Below are 10,603 nucleotides of genomic sequence, written 5' to 3'. Positions count from 1 at the left end.
AGTAATGTTGTTGAAGCTGACACCCTGGGATCCTTCAAGAAGCTGCTTGATGAGATTCTGGGATCAATAAGCTACTAACAACCAAACGAGCAAGACGGGCCGAATGGCCTCCTCTCGTTTGTAAACTTTCTTGTAAACAGAATCTCATCAAGCAGCTTCTTGAAGGATCCCAGGGTGGCAGCTTCAACAACATTACATGTTAATTTAGGTACGATTATGCAAGATTTGAGCTAAACAGAGTGTGAAACTAGCCGACAATGTGTTCAGAGGGAGGAAAATGTATAACTCCTCTAAAATGATTAAATCCCAGAAAATATGAAAATATCTGCACTAATCCATTGACATTATGTGAAGATTAATTTAATTTTTACATTAGAACACAGTGATTTAACACAATACTGTACTTTTGAATAGACACACCTTGAAATGTATTTGTCTATATAACAGAATTTATAAATTATGTCAGCAATAAATAACACACGTACACTCCTTTCTATAATGGGTAATTTGATGGTACTGGGTTTATTTGACAAAAGATTATTATTATTTTTTTTTTACGTTTTGTAAATTATTTTTTGTACTTTATATTTTTGTTTTCCAAGCATATTAAAAACAAAAAACATTTGCTTATATTTTGAAAAATAATTCAAACATGAATATTTTTATTCCCAACGCTTAGATTTTGCAATCTCTGTCCAAAAACAATAATAATAATTTAGACTACACAAGAAAGTAACAGTAAATAATTATTTAATTATTTTTGAAAAACAATGCAAATAAACCTCTTCTGTATGGCTAGAACAGTGCAGTTCCAGTTTGAGAAGTATTTTAGCTTCAGGTCTTTCAGCAGAATTCAGTGGAGGGGATCAGCCAGATAGGAGTCCAAGCTGTGGCAGCTGTAGCAGGCAACACTGTCCGGGATCCATTCTTGTGTCACCACACTTGAACTGTATTGCCGCTGAGTGCTGTTCCAAAAGAGACATTAGAAATATTGTGTGTAGAACCTCCCCAGCCTCTTGAATGGAATGTGGAGACCCTGGAGGACCCCCATCTCCTGGAGATCAGTAGACTTTTCTGAGGGTCAGAAGTACCCAGACAGTATTTATTGTAATGCACCACACCATAAACCAGGGAAAAAAAACTGATACTAAAAACTACAGTGAACACCAGAACCATGTAAGTTTCAATATACATGTTCTTTAATGCATTCCACTGATTTGTTTATGATCTGTTGCACCATATTTCTGGAATTGAAATGCCGTTTTAAACTTGTTTAATTCTAAATGTTTCTAAGGTGACAGTAAAAAACACTGACTTTTTAGAAAGATGGAATTTCATCTGTATAACTAGGGCTGGGAGTTTTCGATTACGTCTGACTGTATACAGAGTATCAACAGACCACTGCAAGCAACCATTAGCAATCAATAACATGCATCGGAATAATACAATTCCATGTAACAATTCAGTAGGGTATAATATTTTAACTACATCAGAATTCCTGTCACTTTAGGTGTTACTATTGTATAACATGATAATAAGTAACACAGCTGCAATTGAACGTGCAAAACTTATGGCCTCACCTTCGAGGTCAAAAAGACAAAAACGACATTAATGTAAAAGTTGTCTGAACAGTCTGAACCCCATACTGATCCAATTCCATAACTAATATTAGATAGATAACACATACATATGTAGTTTCCTGCTGAAGCTAAGCTGATATATATATCATCCAGTCAGTCGCAAGCATACACCAGGCAGTCAGATTATTATTTAGTCATTTAGCAGATGCTTTTATCCAAAGTGACTTACAGAGACTTGAGGGTGAATCTATGCATCACAACTGCTGCTGATGATGCAGAGTCACTTACAATAAGACCTCGGTTTTATGTCTCATCTGAAGGATAGTCTCTGATCATGTAGAATGACACCATCAGCACAATGCAACATCCAGCTAATGCATTACTTATTTATAAGTAGCAGTCTATAAGTGCCCAGTGTATTTTTGTCTTTAAAAGTATTTAAAACATGCCAGGGAAGGCCCTAAATCACTTACAGCGATCGAAGGACTTCATATTCTGTTAGTAATTTAAAAGGAGCAACACTTAAGAACAAAGACATCATGAACTGATTTGAAATTAAGCAGTACATAAGATTCTTGACACGTATTTTTAAGTCTAATGCTTTAGATTTGTTTAAAACTACTAACCATATCACTACTAAGGTAACACAATAATTTCAAAGTAGAATTATGTGCCCCAGTATCAGCAGCCACTACCTTACAAACAGCATTATACTGCGCCTTGAGAAAGGGAATGAACACAGCCTACTTTTATTTAACAGATTTTTTAAAAAAGGAATAGGAATCTAACAGTGTATTTACCTAAATCTGATCTTGGAAAAGGCAGATGGCTTTTATGATATACTTCCATTTCACGGATTTACGCAGTAGAAAGCAAAATTTGTAAATTACTCTGTAACTTAAAGATCCATACTTTCTTATTAGTGGCACTCCTGTAAGAATGGAAGCAGTGTCCCAGTATTCATGGCCTTGACCTGCAGGTCAAAGGTTTCCCCATAATCCTTGTTATCGTTTCATTTACCTGTTGAACCTCTATGACCCACTTTGTGAGACACGGACGGTGAAGGATAGACAAATGGAAAGCTTTATTTTTGTATACAGCATCTTTTGTTGCGGGGCTGTATGTAAAGTGTGTCAAACTTAATTTATAAAGGGGCATATTGTAATTAAACAGTTGATTTAAAGGGCAAAAACCCCTTTACTGTTTTTTTTTCTTATTATTTTAGGGATAGAGGATACAGTGGAAACCGCAGTGACACGAACTCAGACCTAACAATTCGCAGCACAACAGAGGGTGGTGTGATGTGCCATTTATTTACCAGCCATTATGTGCTTTTCATGCTAGAGGGTGCTATGTGGAATGCAATGGTTTTTCATGACATATCGTGTTTGTGCCACAAACGTTTACATTTTATATAAATGTACTGTACCCTTTTTTCTTTCGGAATATCAGTGGTTTGTAGAAATAGTTTGTTTTTAGACAGTTGCTTAGCAATACAGATTACCTGCATTGCAGCATTTCATGAAAAAAATAAATAAGTTGCAGTCACTAACTTTTCATGACAACAAAAATAAATCATAAAAATTTTGCGACACATGGTATAAAAACTGGGTAGCATTAAAATAAACAAAAATGGAAACTATAGGTAATATATTAAACATCCATCATATATTAGACTTCCATCACTGCAAGCTCTTCCTTAAGGGTGGACAGTGCAAGGAATCTGGGAAAAATCAATACATTAATCAATTCTCCTGCAGTGTCTCTTCCACTTTGGTTTATTTACTTACAGGGCTGTATGTGAATAAGCAAGGCTCTTTAATAACTGTGGCTACACCATTCACTCCAACTGACCTGTTATAGCTGATGCAGCATAAGTAAATAACTAAATAACATAAACAAATAACAGAAAATGTTTCAGTTCATACAGCAAGTTTTCTTTCTTTCTTTTGTAGTAAGTTTTGTAATTCATTTTGCGTTAAGTCGCAGAATTGCCGTTCAGCAGTTTTTTCATTCAGCCATTTTATCTTGTTGTTTAGGAGTGGAGGTGGTGGGCGTTCCTTTGAAAAGGGGCGGGACTGACAGTGATGTGAACCAATCACATGACAGACGGAGACCGGTGGTGTAAGAATGTGAGGCAAATAGTTAAAACCTATTTTTTCTCCTATGATGAGGTTTTAACCAATCACAGGCCAGAAGCACTATATAACATATTATATATTGTTGTTGTGCAAAAAAAATTAAAAATCACGATGGGGGGGAACCACACTGTGTGTAAAATGTGGTTTTCTGGTTGTAACGGAGTGGTGGTCTGAGCTTGCCCGCACCCACAATCACTTTTTTCAACTTAACACTGAGGTTTTTTGGAATATATATATAAAATAAACACCAACCTACTGTTTTAAATAGAGTGAATAACCCAAACTATCACACAGTAGGCCTATATTTAAATCAGAAAGTATTTATTGAAACCACCCTGTGCTCAACTAAGTAATGGAACTAATGCAATTCCTTGTCGAAATGTATTTTGTTTTATCCTTTTACAAGAATGCAACCATACCTGTCATCTGATATGCCATCATTACGGTTAACCAGGTCATGTTTCATCGGTGCAAATTAAGTGGTACGAAATTATCCTCTTATCTGCCTTCAGTTGATGACTGAGATTTTGGTAACTAACAAATCATACACACCTATAAAGCAATTTAAAAAAGTAACATGTGCCACATTATTGTTGAATCCTGCATTGTATGACCTTACAAATTATAAGGACAACCACAACCGAGCTGTTTTGAAAATGAAAGCTAATTCCAGCATGGTGCTGCTACATTTAAAAGTTTCATGCAACACTAACGGGTTTGTTCATAAATATGATTGCTCCCATCCTGCCTTTTCACTGCATTTTTAAATGCTGTACAATTTAAGAAATTAAGTAGTAATAACAGATTAAGTGATAAAAACAAAAACAAAATTGTTGGCATCTTCCTGATATTTGTATTTATTTTTCACAATTTTCTCAAAGCCCTACAGCAGATATGCTATATTAGTCAGATCATTTTATTATTTTTTTTCTTTATAAAAAGAAAAATTCTGGAGTGAGTTTTACAGTTTTGAGGACACATATGTAATGCTAATAATCATTGTGACTGCCAGAGAAGAAACGTCTGCCGAGGAAAGGTATATGAACAAATAAACAACAAATAAATTACTTTACAGGATTAGGACAATCCTATTAAATGAACATATCATATTTAAATGTACTTAATACATATTAAAGATGAAGTACTTAACTGATATGGAATGTTATATCAAGGCAATACAATAATACTGTCATATTAATAAAAAAATACTGAATGGATATAGCATTCTTCCAACTGAGTAGTATGCATATTTTGCTGCTTACTTCTGTTTGATTGCTGGTGCAGTTTCATTAGAAAATAACTCAGTTTCATTACGTTTCACACTGCTGTAAAACTAGCTTGTCCAATTGACCCTCATTTTTTTTTTTTTTAACTGCTTACAGAGTTATTTTGGATATTTCCCATTAACATCCAAACAAACTAAAGCAACCTGATATCGTACTAATGCCATCAATTGAACCTAATGTGAAAGGAGCCTATAACTATAAGAAAGTTAAGCAGACATGCTTACACTGAAGGAGGCACTAGCCTAAACTGGGCTACTTTACTTAACTTCTTCCAGTTTTAACCAAGTTTCTCAATTCTGCATTCTGAGCCAGTTGCAATCTGTGCATTATCAATATGGGTAGAACAATAGTCCAGTAAGAAAAAGACTGGGAGACTTATAAATATGTAAGAGAACAATGAGAACCCCTAGCCCAACCCGAATAAAGGAACAACGATGACTCAACCACAAAGGAAACAACTAATGTCCTGTTCAGCTATCTATCTGTGTTCAGTTTCTGTTACTGCCTAAAACCAAAAACAATAGCAACTCAGGCACCCTGTATGAGATAACAGGGCATTCAAGCTTCAGTGCCACTGATCAGGAGGCAGGCTACTCATGATTGCATATTAAATCACACTGTACCTGAATATTTGTATTAGTGAGAGTTGATAGCATTACAGCCAAATGCAATCCAAATGCAGGAGACTAGGAATGGATGGAAAAATATAAAATATATAATATATAATGATTTTGACTAGAAGTAAGTAATGGATAAATGCACAACATCTCTAATTTGAATAGAGGTACAAGAAGCTTTTTTTAAAAAGGCACAAGGTACATGTCCTTGCCATTGTTGTGAAAATCAAATCTACATTGTAATTAGGTTTTCACTGCATTAATATTTGCTTTACAAAGTAATGCCATCTTAATTTGGTTGTACTTTGAATATAACATTTTCCTTTGTTATTCAAACTTTTCTGCTGTATTAGTAATAGAATGCAAAATTATTTAAAATGCTCCAGGCAATATTTTTGTTTCAGACAGGATAATTCCTACATGAGAGACATTCAATCCACTTGGAATATGGCTTATCATAAATTATTATAACTGGCATTACATTTTAATGTTATGCAAATAAATGCATTTATATCTTACAGGCAATGTGTTTCTTGCATGTATTAAACAGCATCTTATAATTCAAGGCTTAAGTTTCTTTCCCCCGATGAAAATGGATGTAAATTACATCGAAGGAGTGAGGCCATTGAGCCCCTTAAGCTTGCAAACCAATTTTTGGAACAAACCAGTTGTGGATAATCTTTGTTCTGTGTTAGTGTACTCTACCTGCCTATTGTACCACTCGTCGTGTATTCTCCCAACCTCACTACTTCTCATGCTACTCCTCTGCTTCACACCCTCCCCTGGCTACCTATCTCCGCTCACATTCAATTAAAGACCCCTGTTCTTGCCTACCGCGCTCTTCATCACACTGCCCCCTTCTACCTCCAATCTCTTGTGTCTCCCAACACCCCTCTTGCCCTCTCCACTCCTCCTCTACTGGCCGACTGACCATGCTTTCCCTCCATTCTCCACCCTCCTGTACCCGCTCCTTCTCTTCCTTAGCCCCCCTGTGGTGGATTAACTGTGCCGGTTAACTTCAGGACTGTGTCGTCTCTCACCACCTTTCACAGCCTCCTCAAGACCCACCTGTTTAGACTGCACTTGTAGATCTCTTGATCTACTCCTCCTACTATGTACTGGACTTGCCTGACCTGAGAACCATGTTCTGGACACTCCCCTTATGCACTATCCTTGCACTACAATAATGTCATTATTGTTACAACTTGTTGCTTCCTAGTTCATAGTGTATTTTAATGAAACAGAGTCAAGTAAAAAATAATAATAAAAAAATCATAAGTCAGGCATCTCATAGTAAGAATTAAGCAAAGTTTTTTTTTGTTTTGTTTTCTAACAGTGGAATTATCGATTGTGGTACAAGAAGCCAGTGCACAGTACAATTACTACAGAAGTGACCAGAAGTTCAGATTAAACTGACCAGCCAATGTATTCTTGCAGGTGGAGACACTAGCTAATGTGAAACACTATAGCAGTGTAGTTGTTGAAAATGTTGTTGCTGAATATCTGCTGCCTTACATGCAATGGGTCTGCAGTGAATGTTCTCACACATCAGCAGACTTTACAGCTACCATCTATTAAACACTCAATAGCAATAACAAATGTATTTCATCTGAATCAAAACTTTGTTCTTTTATTTTAGTATGTACAGACATCTAGCAACCGTGCACATTTGTGTATTATTTATTTTAATGTGTTTATTTATCAGATGCCTTTACCCAGGCGACTTACAGAGACTAGAGTGTGTGAACTATGCATCAACTACAGAGTCACTTATAACAAAATCTCACCCGAAAGACAGAGCACAGAGAGGTTAAGTGACTTGAGCTGGTATTGGAACCAGGGACCTCCTGGTTACAAGCCCTTTTACTTAAACATCGGACCACACAGCTTCCTTATTAGCAAATAAAGTTATAAGGGCTTTGTAAGTATTGCTTTTTTTACTCATTGTTTTGAAGGATGGAGTATAAAAATAAATCTTGTTTGGAAAATTAAAAATGAAAGCACATGTGCAACTCTATTAATGCTTCTCCCACCCACCTCACATTTACTGTAACGGCAAGTAAAAATAAATTATTACAATTATAGTGGAATAACCTGTAACAGCTGCACACACATGATTACAATACTCCAAGGAAGAGTGCTAAATTTCATTCTGTGTGTCTGGGAACACATTTTCTATGGACTATAAATTGATATGTCATTAAACTGCTGTAGTTTAAGGCATACAAATAAATCATCAGACACATTTCCCCCAAATTGCAGAGCTTCGCTTCAGTGATACTTAGTAGGCATGAAGTTTTGTACTAATAATTAATAAAACCCAGTTATTTGTTCTTCCCATCATTAGAAACATACCTTTGCTCATACCAGTGAAAATGTCATAGCAGCAAATCTCATAGTCACTCAACAGCAGCTGAAAACAGAAATGCAATGACCTGTTAAAATGTTGGCACGGATTTCTATTTACTTTGCATATTTGTTGCTTCACAAAAAATGTCAGTTTTCCCAAATGTACTTGGAAATATTGCCTGCCCCAACACAAAACTTGGATACTTACGTATTCACTTCTAAACATACACAGTGGCTGACAGCAAGTCTCCCACATACCCATATCATTTGATTGTCATTCTTGTACTGTTGTTTGAGACTATTTTAAGTTTTCAGATTGACTTCAATTACACATTATTTCAACTATGCACTACTGTACTTTGCAAGTCTGTAGCATTTTACAGCTTCGTTGACTAGATGTTGCCATTTACGTGAATCTTTTTTTTTCATGCAAAAGCAGATTAGGCCAGGACATCATTGGGTTAATGCAAACCATGGTATAACATTGAAGAAAATAAAATGAACCGGACCATTAAAAGATCCTTTACACTTTATCAACTGGGATTCAAGTCACCCAGTGAAATTTCAAAATTGAAGTCAAAACATTTGTTACTGATTTTTTTTTTTTTAAATATTGAATTACTATTGAGTGTTTTCTATTTTAAAATGTAAAAAAACAGATATAACAATAATAATACATAAACAGTAGAATGTGTGCATTTGAGAAAACTCTGGGTATCTCAATACATCATCACATCAAATTAGGTATGCAGTTACAAACCTGGTTCCAAGAAAATCTCTTGAATGGAAGGGTCTGCCATATTGTGCAATGAAGATGGAATCAATGTAATTGCAGATATCATAAGTGACTTCATTACAATTTCTTAAATGTAACAGTACTTTTGTGGCAGGTTTTGCAAGCCAACTTTATGCAATATATTTTGGATTGCTGAACAGATCTTGCATTATTTGCTTGCACAAGGAAGAGGATCTTCAATAGTTAGATAAATATAAAACAGTAGTTTATTTTGTCAATACAGATATTGCAAGTGTACTGTATTTTATTGAAGAAATTGTTATGCAGTTCATTTCAGAATGTAATATTTTGAACATTTCAATCATGTTTTGATGGTTAGGTGTGAACAGAATTTGAATATTTCCCTGCAGATAATATTGATGCACCACGTTCTCCGCATCATTCATTTACACAGGTCCTGATGGGCACAGCAATGCTTATTTATTTATACAGGTCCTGACAGGCACAGTAATGTTTATTTATGATAGACCAAGTTTTGTTTCAATGCGTAACTCCCAGAACACATTTCTGCAACAAGATAAATCACTTACTAAAAGCACTTGCACTACAAAAAAATAAATAAATAAATAAATAAATAAAATAAACGTGTATACAGTACTTAAATATATCAAAAATAGAACTGTTTAACTTGAATGTTATTATTAGGTGAAAACAAATACACTGGTAAAGTTGAGTTATTGCCTTTATAGAACAAAGGATCAGGTTAAAATAAAAAATAGCTACACTGACAGGTTTATATATTCTTTGTGGATGTGGAAATTCTATGATACTGTTATTCAGCAGTCAGCCTTGCTTGTTGACTGATGGAGATCAGCTATACTTGAACTCCACTGTATTAAAAGTATAGAGATGAATTTCAGCCACAGATTGTCATGTTCACTGGAGTAGTTAATCCCCTTGTCTGCATTTTGGCACAAGACAATAGTTTCCCACGACTGTCTTAATTTTAACATGAGCCATGTAACCATGGTATCTAGCCGTATAGTTTATTTCCCTACTTGTAAGTCCAGAATTGTAACAATGATAAAAAAAAATAAATAATTAAAGCAATCTACAAACCATCTGCAGAAACAAGTTTTGTACAGCTCAGTAAAGTAACAGTTATTGTAAGATTCCATTATCAAATTAATGATCGTTTTTAATGCGGGTAGTTATTAAGTTAAACCAAAACGAACCTATTTATTGAATGTGCTAATTTCACAACATGAAAGCTACATTTTTACTGCCATAATGTTGTAATTGACAACGAAAATGTGTTATGAAACTACCAATTTTCTGGGTTAAATCTTTGCAATCTCACAATTCTCTGCAGAGTTGACTCCATTCTAAAAACAACTGTGTGACATCTAAATTATTTGATATCAAAAGGGTAAAAGAAAAGTAAATAAATCGTAGATAAAGATTGGTACTCAATAATTGTGTAAACTGAGGGTCTCCCTGCTTCAGCTGAGGGAACACCTTGTTTTGTGCTGAGTAATTCACTTTTTTTCGCATTTAACTAATACAGTGCCTATAGAAAGTCTACACCCCCTTGAACTTTTTTCACATTTTGTTGTGTCAGTGCCTCAGAGTTTCATGTATTTAAATGAGGATTTTTTTCCACTTATCTACACACCATACTCCACACTGTTAAGGAGGAAAAAAAGTTTTCATTGAGGAAAGAATTATATAATAAAAATACAAAATTGAAAGATCATAATTGGATAAGTCTCTAGGTCGGGTCTCTGACTGGGCCACTTAAGGACATTTACCTTTTATTCCATAGCCAGTCCAGTGTAGCTTTGGTTGCGTGCTTTGGGTCGTTGTCATGCTGAAAGGTGAACTTCCGTCCTAG

The 10,603-nt window shown here is 35.1% G+C and overlaps 1 long non-coding RNA gene across 1 annotated transcript; it reads right to left on the bottom strand.

Annotated features, from left to right (window-relative positions):
• Positions 1 to 676: 676 nt before the first annotated feature.
• LOC121325043 lies at positions 677 to 10,559 on the bottom strand. The gene is made up of 3 exons (XR_005951294.1): positions 10,521 to 10,559; positions 7,980 to 8,037; positions 677 to 965 (listed from the first exon to the last, which is right to left on the bottom strand). It is a non-coding gene; the product is annotated as an uncharacterized LOC121325043 (long non-coding RNA).
• Between the last annotated feature and the right edge of the window lie 44 nt (positions 10,560 to 10,603).

This window comes from Polyodon spathula, chromosome 12 (genome assembly GCF_017654505.1).
Source record: "Polyodon spathula isolate WHYD16114869_AA chromosome 12, ASM1765450v1, whole genome shotgun sequence".
Lineage (NCBI taxonomy): Eukaryota > Metazoa > Chordata > Actinopteri > Acipenseriformes > Polyodontidae > Polyodon > Polyodon spathula.
This window is presented reverse-complemented; position numbering and strand designations above follow the sequence as displayed.